Genomic DNA, 15,251 nt, shown 5'->3' with positions numbered 1-15,251 from the left:
CTTATTTTTAATAGCTGCCTCAAGAGATGGCTTAGGTAGGAAAAGCCTAAAAACATTAGTGGTCCTGATTCTCATCCTTAGGGTGAATCCTCCCTATCGGTTGCCCCATCTCCCAAATTCTACCCAAACCACTACCCCTATATCCAATCCCTAGAGGGTATATTAGGTGTAGGAAAAAATTCATTTTCTTCATAGTTTGGACAAAGAATTTTCTATAAGAATTTGAAAACAAATGATTTCAGTTCAAGAAACATTAATGCTCTTAATGTGTTAGGTATTGTACAAAATTAATTTCTGCCCTCAAAGGGGAAAAAATCCCAGAACAGATCAAAGTTTCTGGCCTTAACTCTGGCTACAGACTGGCTTGGCTCACCGTGAAGGGGCACCTGCATCCCGTGTTGTTCTCTCCATCCTGTTTGGGATGGATGCAAGACTAAGATACTGCAGCCTTTCCTAAGGCAAATGTGGTTGTCACCAATTCAGACCTAATAAATTTGTTCATCCTCCTGAGCACTCACTTCCAAGTCTGAATGTGATTTTCCTAGATAATTTCTTCTGTCTCCAGGACCTGGAATACTTGTTATATTCTGTAGCTTTCCCCTCCCAGGGAGGAGGTCGTATAATATAGAGCTGGAAACTCAGGCTCTGCAGTCAGATGCCTGCCTTCAGACACTAACACTTTTAGTTCTGAGGCCTTGGGCCTCAGTGTCCTCATTCATAAATTGGAAGGATAACAACACTCAGAGGGTTGTTGTCGGGACATGTGTTCAAGTTGCTGGGCACAGTGCCTCGTACATAGTGAAGGCTCTCAATATTAACTTCTGTTATGGTTCATTGGATGGGATGACCCCGGATGACTGCTCTCTTGGATAATGAAGGTATCTCTCTCTCTCTCTCTGTCCCTCTCTCTCTCTCTCTGAATCCCAAGAGCCTTCCAGGCTTCTGATCTTACAGTTTTCCCCTTCACCCTTTCTGGAATTCTTTGTCTCCAGATTCTGGGAATCAACCTTCTGTCTCAACCTATTTTCTTCTGGCTTGTTCTATTTATCATCCAGTTAAGACTCCTTCCACCTTTGCTCAGCCTTGGCTCCCGTCTTCAAGGCTCTTTCCAGCATCAGTTTAGGCCATGTGGCCCCATGGGAGGAGTGACACATGCCTGGAGCCTGAGCTTACTCCAGAAGCCAGGGCCCATTCCTCTCCTTGTCTCAACAGGTTCCATTTCCATTTTGAGCCTGGTGTCCTGCACCGTGTTCCCTGTCTGACAGTGCAAATTATTGCCCAACCACAGATCACTGGCAAATTTTGAATTCCATCAAAGACAAATGTTTTTGCCTCAGATTACAAGTTTCTTTCACATCCTGCTCTTCTGATTTACTAGAATTTAATCATTACAGTTTTGTCTTTACTGTACATTTAAAGTGTTATGGCAAACTAGCAGACATCATTTCCAACAAAGGAAGAAAATGCTATTCCTGCCTCATAGCCTGTGGCTTTCTCCACTGTGATGGACTAAGGTGTTCATTTGCTCCTGCCAACTTCCTTAATAGAGTGAAAGGATCTTTCACATGCCATTCTCTCTTCTCTCTCTCGTCTTTCTCTCTCTCTCTGTGGGAAATTTTTAAGTCCTTACTAAAAGTCAGGAAATGCAAAATTATTTCACTCACTTAAGCTCCTGTGTTTATTATGTATGCTATACATCTGTCTTAAAAAACTCTGTAAAGAGAACAAACAGAAAGAAGTTTCAAAGCAAAGTTATGATTTTTCAGAAGTCTGGATGATGAAGAAAAGGGAGCTTTAATGAAAACAACTGTGTAATCTTAAAACTAAATTGTCTGTTTAAAGATGCTTCTAAGGTTGACTGCAATGCCAACACTTAATTTACAAACACTGATTTTACAGGACTTGATTTTACCTGAACCAGGTGGTTACTTATTTTGACTTGAGTTATTGCTTTTAGCACCTTTCCCAATAGGTGGGAAGGAGGAGATAATGAGAAGCAATGAACCAATCCTAGATGAATCAGTCCAAAGCCAGACAATAGTTTTACTCCTTAGCAAGTTGTAGTAAGGCAGTTCTGAGGGAGATTTCAAAGTACTGGCTTAAATGGGGTCCATTTAATCTATTATTGCATAACAAATTACCCCCAAATTTAGCAACTGAAAACAACAATAACCATTTATTATCCATACAGTTTCTGTGGGCCAGGACTTCCGGGAGTGGTTTATTTGCATGTTCTGGCTCAGCGTCTCTCATGAGGTTGCACTCAAGATGTTGGCAGGAGTGTAACTTCACGGGGGCTGGAGGATTTGATTCCGAGATGGTTCACTCACATGGCTAGCAAGTTTTTTCTGGCTGTTGTTAGGAGGCCTCAACTCCCGGCCCTGTGGACCTCTCCACAGAGCTGCTTCCCCTAGAGCAAGTGATCCAAAAGAGCAGGGCACGAGCCAGAATGTCATTGATGACCTAGCCCTGGAAGTTACACACTGAAATTTCTGTAACATCCTATTGGTCCACAGGGCAGCCCTATTGCATGTGAGAAAACACTATACAAGGGCATGAATAGCAGGAAGCAGTGATGGTTGGGGAACATATTAGAGACTAGGGACCACATATACCACAAAGGTAAAAAGATCTTATAAATTATATGGCCTTATAGAAAAACTGGTCATTTGTGCTTAGAGGTGGAGAGTGTTATTTGTATTAGAGCCTCAGGAGTCAAGACTATCTTGAGTTAAGCCAAGGATTAGGCATGTTTCTTCATTCATGGCACATTACCACCTCTGGTTCTGGCATAGGCTCTCTTTTATTTTATTATTCCATGTTTCTCAATTCCTCTTTCCCTTACTCTCCCTTCAGTAAGCATCAACTGAAAAGACCTTGATGTTTATCTGTGGATATCCATGTATGTATATATGTATCCCTGTAAGATACATGAGGGTTAATGGTTATTTTTAAATTCACATAAATGAAATTGTACCATAGGTCTTTCTCCTTCTGAAATATATACTCACACCACGTTTTAAATGTCTATTCCTATCTAGTTCATTGCCGCATCATTTTCAGTAAGCTACGTCAGTCACATGTTACCTGTCCATTCCCTTACTGTTGGTTACCTAGATCTCCTCCAGTTTCACCATCCCTCAAGTTATGCAGTAATGAACATGTGGACGCCCAGAGCTTGGCCACTTAGCACCACCTTTACTTCTACTGTCCTAGTTCAAGCCCCATCACCTCCAGCCTGGATCTCCTGCTACCTGGTTTCTCCGTTTCCACTCGTTCCCTATAGTATATTCTTACCCGGCAGGCAGCATGATGCTTTTAAAAAGTGAGTCATCACATGTCATTCACTTGCTCCAAGCCCCCAGTGGCCTCCCATCATTCTTAGAGTAATGCCAGCGTGCTCACAATGGCCTACGCCCTCACATGGTCTGGACCCTGCTATCTTGCCGAACTTCCCCTCCCCCACACATCTTCTTGCTTCTAATTCTCAAGTTACATTGACCTCCTTGCATTAATCATTCCTTCAAGAACATTAATTGAGCAAAAACTATCTGCCCAACATTCTCCTGGGTACCTGGGGTATAGCAGTGAACTAAACAGACAAGCAGGCCTGCCTCATGGAACTTTTGTTCTAAGGTCTGAACACCCACCACGCACACCAAGGCTGCCGGCCTGGCACGTGCTCTCCCTCTGCCTGGCGTGCTCTATTCCAGATTTTCACATGGGTCCCTCTCTCACGTCATTTAGGTCACAGCCCAAGCTCCTCCTCAGAGAGGCTTTCTCTGACCTCCTCACCACTTCCTCTCCCGACGCCCTGCTTTATTTTCCCTCAAACCGCTTATCATATCTGATATCGTATCTTCATCTGTTAATTGTCCGGCTCCCTGGTCCGACTGAAAGATCTAAGAGGACAGGGCATTTTTTAACTTTTTCTAGTTATTTGGCCAATAGCCCCAAACTATGGACGTTTTCATGTTTGTGTTTGTGTTCTGATGCTGCATTGCTGCCAAGACCTCAGTTAACTCGGCTCTCAGCATATCTCCCTTGGCAGCACCATCTTACCAGCTGCTATTCCACTCCCAGCTAAGAAACTAGATAGCCACACTTTATAATATCTAATGTCTGAGGAGTGGTTTCATCCTCCTAACAACCCTATCAGTTCTGGTCTGTTATTTCCACTGTCCAGTTCAGGAAACTGAGGCACGGGGAATATAAATAGCTGTCTCATGGTGACTCAGTTAATATATATCAGAGCTAGATTAGAATGAATGCAGTCTGACTCCAAAGCCCTCACTCTTAACCACGGTAATACATGCCTAACCCTTTCTAGAATTGCATGTGAAAGAAAGAAAAATTGGCTTTAAGTGTCTGAGGGACCGCATATGAGTAAAAGACATAAACTTTAGTGCATGGATTGTGTGATATACCCGTTTTGGTTACTTCTTATTTAGCACCGCATCTCAGCGAGGTGAAAGTGTTAGGTGGCTGAACCCTAGGTGTGCAAGTTGTTTCATATCCTGTAAGCCGGATTTGCAATAAATGCAAGGTAGTAACTTGAAAGCATACAAAAGGTAACACAGCCTAGAGCATTCGCTTCACTCCCTCCACATGTTATTTCAGAAGCTGGCCTCTCCCGGGTGTACCCATGCTTCAGCCCCTATTCAGAGCTCATTCTCTCCCTGCATCATAAGCCCTCCATGTGCTGCCTCCGTGAGTTCTCTGCAAACTAGGTTTTAATAAGGGCTGAAGCACATAGCTTATGTGTCAGTGCCGACTGACTTCAAACACCCACACGAAATGAGTGTGTGTCTCTCACTCCATCCACCTTCGTTGGCTTTCAACATGTGGATTAGAACTTCCCAGTTGTGGGTCATCATTCCTGGTTCTTTGTTCTTGGATAAGCTGACAGTTGCCACATTACCCCATGTCTCCAAATTGTGAGTCATTTTGTAGATATTGGAATGCTGGAACCTCTCTAGAATGCTATTCAAGAACATTTCATTCATTCACTCACTCATTTGTTCATTCAAACATCATATTTAAACTCTTACTGTAGGCCAGAAATCCTTCAAGGGTATTAAACAGACAACAGGGCCTTTTCTCAAGGCATTCACAATCTAAGAGAGAGACAAGAATGTCCCCAGAGGATTTTAATAGTGTCGTGCAATTGTGGAGGCACTTGGGGGAGGGAGCACCTGTCCTGGAACAAGGGGGTAAACTCTTCCTTTTCAAAGGCTGGACCTAGCAGGAGGAGCCGGCCAAGTGAAAAGGCAAAATGATAGAGAAGGGAAAGGCCCAGCACCAGCCAGAAATGACATGATCTGTGGGAAAAACCAGAATTTTGTCACTGAGGAGACAACTGTAGAACAAAGAGTAGAACAGGAGTGGAGATGAGGGGGGCACAGGCCAGTCAAGGAGGTTTGACTGTGGTGAAGGCACAGGGAGCCAGAGGCTTTCAGCAGATTCATGTCAGGATGAGATCACAGCTTAAATACAGTCTAATGTCTGTGTAGAGATTGGACCCACAATGGGTGAGGGGTGGAGGCACCTAGTGAGTCTCTGAGGGGTTCAGACTGTAACCCCGTAACAGGGTAGGACTCTAAGATGGGGGCTTGACTTCTAGAGGATAACCCCAGGTGACTCCAAGGAGAGAACTGTGTATTATGGTCTGGTTAAGTCTTTTATTGGAATTAGTTACTAAGGCCAACATTGGGGGTTTGACTCTCGTGCAGGGTTTGCACGAAAAATAAAATATTTTCTTTTCCTTGGTAAAAAGACAGACTTCCAAACCCTGAAGGGAAAATGGCAGAATGGAAAAGGCTTGGACTTTGGAATGAAAGCTAAGTTCAGATCTGTATTCTAGCACTAGCTGTGTGATAAGTTATCAAACCTGTTTGATCACGGCAGTCTTCATCTGCAATGTTTAACTATATATACACAGTTCTGATACAGTGTTGGTACTCAGACTCAGTAACTATTATGTCATTTGCATTACTGTTACTGTCATCATCATCACTTTGCAAAGAAGAAGTAGACAGGAGCAGCAGATGGACCACTGTACACCCATATCTTGTTGGTCGTGAGAAAATGTATCAAATTGTGTCATCAGCCCATCGTTGGGCATAGTAACCCAATACTCCTATAAGCAGCAACATCCAAAATACTTCCTTGTGAGGCACACTTGACCAAGTCCTTTTCAATCCAATTTGCTCACCACTGCCAGATTAAGCTGCCTAAAATACTGCTATCTTTGATTTTTTCTGCTTTAGAATATTCAATGGTGCCCTATTACCTACTGAATTAGGTAACACCATAACTAATCCTAAAGTCATTGTTGGAGCTCACTATGGAGTGCTGTTCCATTTCTATTTCCCTAAGGAAGGGTAGTATAGTCGAAATTCCATAGAACCTATAAAACGAGGACATTTATACTTGCTTTATCCACCTCACCAGGTTGTGGTAAGGATCAAATCAGACAGTATCTGCAGAAGTGTTCTGTGTGTTATAAAGCACTATATACAAGAAAAAAGGGAAATCGTATTTACTGAGGGCCTACTGTATGCCGGGCAAGTATGTATTCTTTCTTACAATCGTTACAGTAACTCTATTAGATATTTTTGTTCTGTTTTCAAAGATTAAGAAAATCTGAGGCTCAGCACGATTAAGTCCCTTGGGCGAAGATACACAGCTCTCCAGAAGGAAACAAGGATTTGAATTACAAACTGTGCTTTTGATCCCTCATTATACTGCCTCATCCTTCTTTTAAAATACCCTGTCACTCCAGCCAGACTGATCCAGCTACTGCTCCATGGACACTTGTTCTCCTTGCTGTCTATCCAATTTTTATCCTCTCTTCACAGCCTTGTTTAGAACTTGCTCTGGCTGTACCTCATTAATCCATCACTTCCCTTGCCCCTAGACTCTTTATTTGGCACTAAATCATAATACAGATGGCATGAGGGATTTTTGTACTGCTGTCTGGTATTACTCTTAATTCTGAAAATATTGTTTTACTCTGCGTGTATGTATAATCTTATGTCACCAATAGGTCTGAAAGTTTTTTGAAGGCAAAGATTACCCCTTCTCTATAAGGCCTAGCATTCTATCAACGAATCAATCGATCGATCCATCTACACCAACATAAGGCAGATGCCCCTAGATATTTAAACATTTATTGAACGAATGGAGGAATGAATGAGTCAATGATAATGAGATTGAATAGTCTCATTTTTGTAAGTCTCCTCTGGAGGGCGTCCTCTTTCCAGGGAGCCTCCTAGCTTGGCTGCTGTATGTAGGCCTTGAAAGTTGTTCCGGCCCAGAACCTATAGGGACATTCACACAACTGCAATCTACTTTTACAGTGTCATGGGTATGATCACTAATTAAAATGAATGAAGAAACTGCAATGGAAATGACTGTCCTTTGTCACTACTTTTTTTTTTAGTAAATGCAGTTTCATTTTTAGTGAGTAGGCAAAGTCACTAAATAAAAGTAACCCTTAGCTAGCAGTTTTACCCAGAGAGACTGTTCTTCCCACACAGCTGCTCCCCGCCTGGGATGATGCAAAGATTGGATCCATAAATTAGTGTTTAGGAGCCCATTTGAATGCCTCTAATGACCCCAAGTGACCTAAGAATCAGCATCCTGTTGTCTTCAGACCAGAGTGTCCATAGGAGACTGTTTTGGAATACTGTGCAGGAGGATACCATCTCTTTTTAAAAAGACTATCAATTTGATGAGTCTGCCAGCTTTTCTGTATAATGTAGCCACTGGAAGGCATTGTATCAGGCCCACCCCTTTTAGCTAACCCCCAAAACATGTCCCTCAATTCTCTCTGATCAGGTCCCAAATCAATAAGGGTGTGAGAAGGGGTGTGTTCACACCATGTCTTTAGTTCCTCTCCCAGAGGGGCTTGCACACAAGAGTGAGGAGGCTGTGACTAAGGCCAGTGGCCAATGAGCAGGAGGGCCAGGCTGTCAGAAAGAGAATAATCAATAGCCAGAAAGAGCAGACCCCTGCCCAGGGCCGTGCTGTTGTGTCATCTTCTTGCTCCTGAATGCAAACCTAGAGAGGAAGAATGGAGGGAATACTCTGGAGAATGGAGGAGATCCTTTCATGGAGTTTAAACTTTGAGTCAAGCAAACTTGATTTCTAAATTGACTGTGAAATTACCAAAAAAGTTATGAAAAAAATTCCATAAACTCCTTAGCAGAAAAGGGGTCTTGAGAACAAATGGAGTTCAGATACAGAAAAACAGAACATTCCATTTCTGCCACCTGGATTGTGGCTATAAATTCTGACCTTGCTATGTGTATTGGTGATTATTTTATTCATGTCCATTTTCCTCAGACTATAAGCTACAAGAAGGCAGAGGCTATCTGTATTTTTTTTTTTTTCTGTGAGGAAGATCCTCCTCCTCCTTTTTTTTCCCCTTTTTCTCCCCAAAGCCCCAGTAGATAATTGTATGTCATAGTTGCACATCCTTCTAGTTGCTGTATGTGAGACGCCACCCCAGCATGGCCTGACAAGCTGTGCTTCGGTGCGCGCCCGGGATCCGAACCTGGGCCACCAGCAGTGGAGCACGCACACCCAACCACTAAGCCACGGGGCCGGCCGCTAGGCTATCTGTATTTTATCTTTCGTTTTATCTTCAGCTCCAAGTTAAATGAGTGCCCTGCAGAGTAACAGGAGGCAGAGAGTTAAAGGAGAAAGAGTACAGCCTCTAAAGTTAGAGGACCTGAGTCCACAGAATATTAGTTGCATAAATGAATGAATTCCCAAATGTAATATATCACCTAGTGATCCACTATCTTGAACCCACACCAACTCCCAAGGTCAAATATTTTCCCATTCGTTATCTGTAAACTATAGAGCCCACTTGGACAGCAAGCTGAACCCTGACTTCTGTCCCCTCCTCTACCTGATCACCAGTCTGCCTTTCCAGTGTTCCTCCAGTAGGAACCAGGCTGGGCCTGGCTTGCTTTGTCTGGTTTCACACTGCACCCCAGGTTCATGTTCTCGAAACTGAGAACATTTTTCTTTCTTTCAGCTTTTTTTCTAATGACCTGTGCAATTGATTTAAGTGTTTTCTATTTCTGGCAGTTAATGCCTAGCATCGAGCCGTCAAATGCATATGGAATGAGAGTTTTAGGGACAGGGGAAGCCAATTCTAATGTGATTTTGTACATTGGTCTGTTTGTGTTTCAATCATGCCCTTGATTCCATTTTTATCTGTGAGATGTGCTGGGCAGAGATGAGACCAGTCTCCTCCAAAAGTGGCTCAGTCCCTACTGCCCTTGTCATGTCCTTACTTTGACCTTATCATCAGTCACACCCCATCGAGTCCCTCAGGGATCCCAGAAGGTGGAGATTTGGTGTCAGCTGGGAGCAGGACCTGAGCTCTTCCTGAGGGTATTTCTGCAACTTTCCATCTTAGACGCTGATACCACAGCTTCATTCTGGCACAAACCTTGCAGGGTGGGGAGAGGGAATTGTTCCCATCTGCCACTGAGCTTCAGAAGATGCCTGTGAGGCCCTTTTTGTTGTCATTGGCTAGATCTCCAGAGGGGAAAAAACACACAAGGAGACTTTTTGACCTCACAATCTGTAGGAGGTGGGATGTCATGGGTTCTTTGGTTTGGACTGTATGTGTTCACTCACCTCCCCACCTCAAACTGCTGTGACAACCTCCATCAGCCCAGTGGCTTTCAAATGGCCCTTCCCAAATGGACAGCGACATGCCAAATCTCAGATTCAACCATGTGGGCGAGTTGGGAAGGAGGCTGTTTACATACATTCTGGCCTCTCTGACCCAACCTTTCTGCTTCTGTGACTGGGCCTGTGGGTGTTTAGTGTCTGCCACAGAAGCCCTCATCAGGAGAAGGCCAGGTAAAGCAGCAGTCTGAGAAGCAGAATGGGAGGGAACGCGCAGAGATCCAGAGACTTAGGCGGCACTCCCCAGGGCACGCAAGCTGGAGGACTGCAGACGAATCCATCCTGCCATTGCTGGAAGGAGATGAGTCACAGTTGAGGCCAAGATGATGTAGGAAGCAAAATGTGAACTCCCAAATGACTTCCTGGACGCTGTATTTATAGGCTGTACTTGCAAAAAGCCATCTTCTTTAACTGGGATTAATTATTACCGTAATTACTTTGCATTTTGAAAAATAATCCTCTGTCCAAAAGTAATACTAAACTGCGGTTCAGATTGTGGGAAGGAGGACATTGAAAATGATGCACCTTTAGATTGTTTTGGCCGGGACTAGTGAATGCTCCAATTCTGCCCTGAGTCCTTGCTTTCCAAATGCCAGAGGTGCTGTTAGAATTACCATGGGCATAATTAATTAACTAATTACAAACACCGACTCCCTTGCCCCATCCTATTGCATCAAAGGGGAACAGGGCTCAGGAATCTAGATTTTAACAGGTGTCCTAATTCATTCCAAAGCATATCCAGATTTGAAAACTACTATCTAGCCACTTTCCAGCCCTGCCCCTCATCTTCAGTCCCCAAGGAAGGCACATGCCCAGAGAGGAAGCAAATGACTCCTGGTTCCCAGGCCCAGAACCGAGGGAATCAGGCAGGACTGCATGAAGAGCTCCTTCCTTGAGTCCCATCAGCCTATTGGGTCAAGGCCAAAGGAGATGGAAAGACTGCTTGTGCCATTTCAACCCCAACTCCCAAGCCCAAAGCTTACATCTTACCTCTCAAAGCAAGGAAAGGCAATAACTACCAATTAGATACCAGCAAGAGGCTGAAGGGAGACAGGTGACAGCATATTTGCCAGCAAGTCAGGCCTTGGTGGAGTGAGCAGGGTTGGTCAGGAGCAGTTCGTGGGTCTGGCCCAACCTTTAGCTTGGCACAGTGACTGCACCAGAAGGTATGCAGTGTCTAGGGGCCTCCTTAGGGGAGAGAAGGGGCAGGCAGTAGAGAAAATGGTGGATACGGTAGTTAGGCCCTGCCCAGAAGGTAACATAGGGGCCATTTTAGAGCAGCTTTCACATAACCATGACAACAGGGTAGACAGTTTCCAAAACCACAAAAAAGGATCTCTCATGATATTTCAAGGGCCAGTGGGCCCTTCTTCTTCGATCCTAGTACTGTATGGTTTCCTACAGGTGCCTGGATAAATATCCGAGAGCTCTCTGGACTGTTCTTACCCCACCTCTTAGTGTTACTGGAAAGTGGTGCCATTATCGCCTCATCACACCTACTCTCGTGGTTCTGTCCCTTTGGGATCCATGGAAAGAGCAGGCACAGAGGGACGTCCACAGAGTACCGGGGACCTAATTCTGAGCTCACCACTGAGAGTCACAGGCCAGAGCATCTGGAGTAGTGACCGAGTGTACAGCCCGTCAGGCTGGGGCCTTTCTAATGAAAGACGCGCTCAGAGCTGCACCAGCTCAGGGGCAGCCTACACAGGCTCTGCGCCTCAGTCCCCCACTCAAGATGTTAAATGCTAAAAATGAACTAATGCAGACTTCTAAAACAGACTGCTCCAAAAACTGTCTCAAGAAATAGGAATGATGATTTCATAGGAGAGTATTTTAAAATGCAAGTATTTTAAACTTGGAAAAATATTTGCCACGTGTTTGATAGCAGTGGGCTCAGCACAGGGCCAGGCCCACAGGAACTATTGGATACGCTGTAACTGGTATTGTAGTCATTAAAATACGCTTGCTACATGTCAATAGAAGCATAGGAAAAGAAAGGGCTCACTGCAGACAGTTCACAGAAAAAGAGGTTCATATGGCCCATAAAGCATGTAAAATACTATCTTCATTAAAAATTGAATAAGTATAAATTAAAATAACAAAACACCTTTTCCTCACACATTGAATTGGCAGAGTTTGCTTTTTGTTTAAGATAATACCCAGGGTCGGCTGGGGGGCCGCCAGACACTCACGACGTTTCTATAGAGTGATCTGCCAACTCACATTACAAGATTACCAACTTCGGAAATGTTCATCTATACTTTGGTGCAGTAATTCCACTTCTAGGGAGTTCATCCTAAGAAAAATATAGAACATGCACAAATACTTATCTGTGGAATATTCCTCACACTGTTGTTTATAAAAGCAAAAAAATAGGAATTATCTAAATATTTAACCATCGAGGTTTGACTAGGTATATTATTGCACAGTGTAAAGACGTTCAGACCTTTCTATGATGTTGCAGACCATCTGTCTGTTACCATGCAAAGATGGTCAGGATAGCCACTGTTAGGAAAAGGAACTTACAACACCTGAATTAAAGTTTAGAAAAAGATCATAATGTGTGATAACAACGATGATCTATGGTTGGTGGAATTATAAATTTTTGTTTTTTTTGTTCTGCTTAACAGCATTTCTAATTTTTCTGTAGTGCATAGACATTGCTTCTATATTAAGAAAAACAATAAACAATTTTGACTTTCAGACTTCAGGATATAGTCCCAGGCTTAAATGCATGTCTGCATCGGGATCCTTCTTTCATCCCGCTAATATTTATAAAGTACTTCTATATGCCAGACTCTGTGCTGCTGCTGGAAATAAAAGTATAAATGTTAGCTGTTAACTCTTGGCTTGGTATTTGTGTTACTATTAGCAATATCATTAGTCTTAGTACTGGCGTCAAGATCAATATTAGGATTATTAAGATAGTCAGTGTAGATACTGAAGCAGGTCATTGCAGCTTAGTATGTTCAAACACAGGGAGATATAGGAGGGGTCACTAACGTAGACTTGGGAAGCCAGAGAAAGGAAGGCTCCCTGGAGGAAAGGGTGATTACAAGTTTAAGTCGATGTTGCTGGTAGAAGGAATAGCACATGCAGAGAGTTCAGTTAAGAGAGCTCTGGTACTGCAAGGAACCAGGGTTGTTCTGCTTGGATGCTGCAGAGTTAGGTGGGGAAGGTGCTGGAGATGGGGCAGGAGGGGCGGGGTGGGCAGGAGGCAAAGGGAAAGAGGTCAACCGGAGTCAGATCAGGAGGTCTTGGAAACTGTGCTGGGGACTCTCAACTTGACTTAGAGCTTTTGGAAAGCACTGGATGAGGCTTGCTCTATGGAAATGTCTCTTGCTGTGTGGAAAGGGGCCTGAGGCCAGCAGGACTGGAGTCACAGAGACTGATCTCTCCTCCTCTCCTTTGATTTAGTTTGTGGTATTTGACTTTGTCATGTGCTATATTCCTCATCCGCACATACGTGGTCCTTGATAGATGTTTTGTCAGTTCAAGATACCTCTGCTAATCTTTCATTATACTTCTAACTTTCTGAAGAACCTTCACATAATACTGCCCTCTGCCCCTATTCAGTGTTACTGCCTAAAACTCATTCCTCCCTTTCTGAGGAGAGATCTTGCTACTACTCAGCCTGTGGAAAGTATTCTAGTTCACTAAAAGCTGCATGATGTGTGTCCCTCCTGCACTTTTCTCTACCCCATTACCTTGGGCTCTCTGGTTTGTTTCTTTTGTAGTTTTAAGGCAACTTCACACCCCAGGCCCTCGCTGAGACTTTCTTACCAAGAGCTGAACACCTCCCCTTTGGTAAAAACTTTAATGAACACAGTGAGGCGGTTTTGCTCATGGGTAGATAAACAAAAATCCACAGCATAGAATTTAAAGTTCAGTGGAGAGAAATAAATTTGGTCCATATTACTGTTTTTCCTGCTAAATACACATATCATAGGGATAGAAAATGTTTATGTGGATTCACCTGCCCCCAGGGAGAAATCTATGGAGCCTTTTCTCAGCACGCACCTCGAGACTTGGCAGTTCTGGGAGATGGCCTCCAGGTGACACGAAGTGGTTTCCCTTGCTGCATCTAAACATTATAATTGGTTGAGAGGCAGTTATGAGAGCACTTTCCAACATTGCCATCGATGTTTGCACTTGAGCAAAAAACCACAAATGTGGCTCTGACTCAGATGAATCACACACCTCAGCCCTGTGGAGGGCTTCTCTCTTCTGACACAGATGCAGTGGCCCAAAATCATTGCTGGAATGGTCCAGACTGTAGGATTTGCTCTGTCAACTTATTCATTTCAAGTTCATTTGCAAACCCATGGGGATGATATGCTATGCCTTGATAACCTCAGACTTCTAGGTCTTGGCTTAGAGTGTGATTAGATTAGGTAAGCAACCTTACTAAATTTCTTCCATCTTAAATTTCTTCCATCTAAAAATGAAATCATCCAAAAGGGCAAGAAAAGAAAATTGTGCTTGGAAATCATAACGCATAAATTCAGCAGAGTCGGTGAGGGCCCACACTCTGGAGCCGGATGCCTGTGTTAAGCCCAGGTTCCATGACTTACCAGCTTTTTTACTTTGAACAAGTTACTTAGCCTCTCCATAGCTCAATTTCTCTGTCAGAAAGTCGAGGGATAATTAATACCCACTCCATTGTACTATTGTCAAGATTAAATGAGCTAATGTATCTGAAGTACTTGGAACCATGCCCAGCACATAGTAAGGTCTCTATACAAGCCAACTATTATTATCATCGTCATTATTAAATTATTATTAGCAGTAGTGGTATCTCTCTTCACTCCTCTCTTCATTTTTGATAAAATAATCAATAAATTAGAGCACTTAATTCCAACCTCCTTTCCTGGAATATTTTCAAGGAGCATAATGAACTTTAAGCATGATGACTGATGTGAGACATACATCTCTATGTTCAAATGCTCCTCCAAGGAAAAATGCTTAGGTGCAACAACTTATCTGCCAAAGGGATCGTCAGAAGGTCTTGTTCCACAAACCGGATGCCTAGATCCTTAAAAATGAAGAACTAAGTGTGTCCTTATAGTCAGATTAGTTCAGCAAATGTCTTGAGCACCAGATGCTGTGCTGGTTACAAACACAAACAGGAAATGATACAGACAGATGCCATGAAGCAGCAGAGAAAAGAAGTAGCTACGTGGATTGGGGAGGGAGGTCTGAAAAGTTCACGTGGAGGAACATGTAATGGTAAGTTACATAGAGTGTAGAGAGACCACCAGTGGTGGGGAAGGCCACGGAGGAGGGAAATCCCTCAGCAGGTGGATCTTCCAGGTCCTTTGCTTTACATGACTGGCTTACACCTCTGATCATCTCAGCTTTCTGAAAACTGTTATAATAGGAAGGAACTTTTTTATTGGTGTACAAGTTAACAAAAATCTAAATGAATCTAACATTACATTTTTAAAAACATTCATATTACTTAATGATATAATGTACACCGTACATTTTACAATTTGCATTCCTTAATAACAAGTTCACTTGCTGGTATCTCTATC

General features: G+C 43.3%; 1 protein-coding gene across 3 annotated transcripts in view; it reads left to right on the top strand.

Moving 5' to 3' along the window:
• DLGAP1 (DLG associated protein 1) overlaps nt 1–15,251 on the top strand; it is an 843,951-nt gene that overhangs the window by 464,978 nt on the left and 363,722 nt on the right. The gene's annotated exons all lie outside the window — the stretch shown is intronic.

This window comes from Diceros bicornis, chromosome 16, assembly GCF_020826845.1.
Source record: "Diceros bicornis minor isolate mBicDic1 chromosome 16, mDicBic1.mat.cur, whole genome shotgun sequence".
Lineage (NCBI taxonomy): Eukaryota > Metazoa > Chordata > Mammalia > Perissodactyla > Rhinocerotidae > Diceros > Diceros bicornis.
Note: the sequence above shows the minus strand (reverse complement) of the source record. Positions and strands in the feature narration are given on the sequence as shown.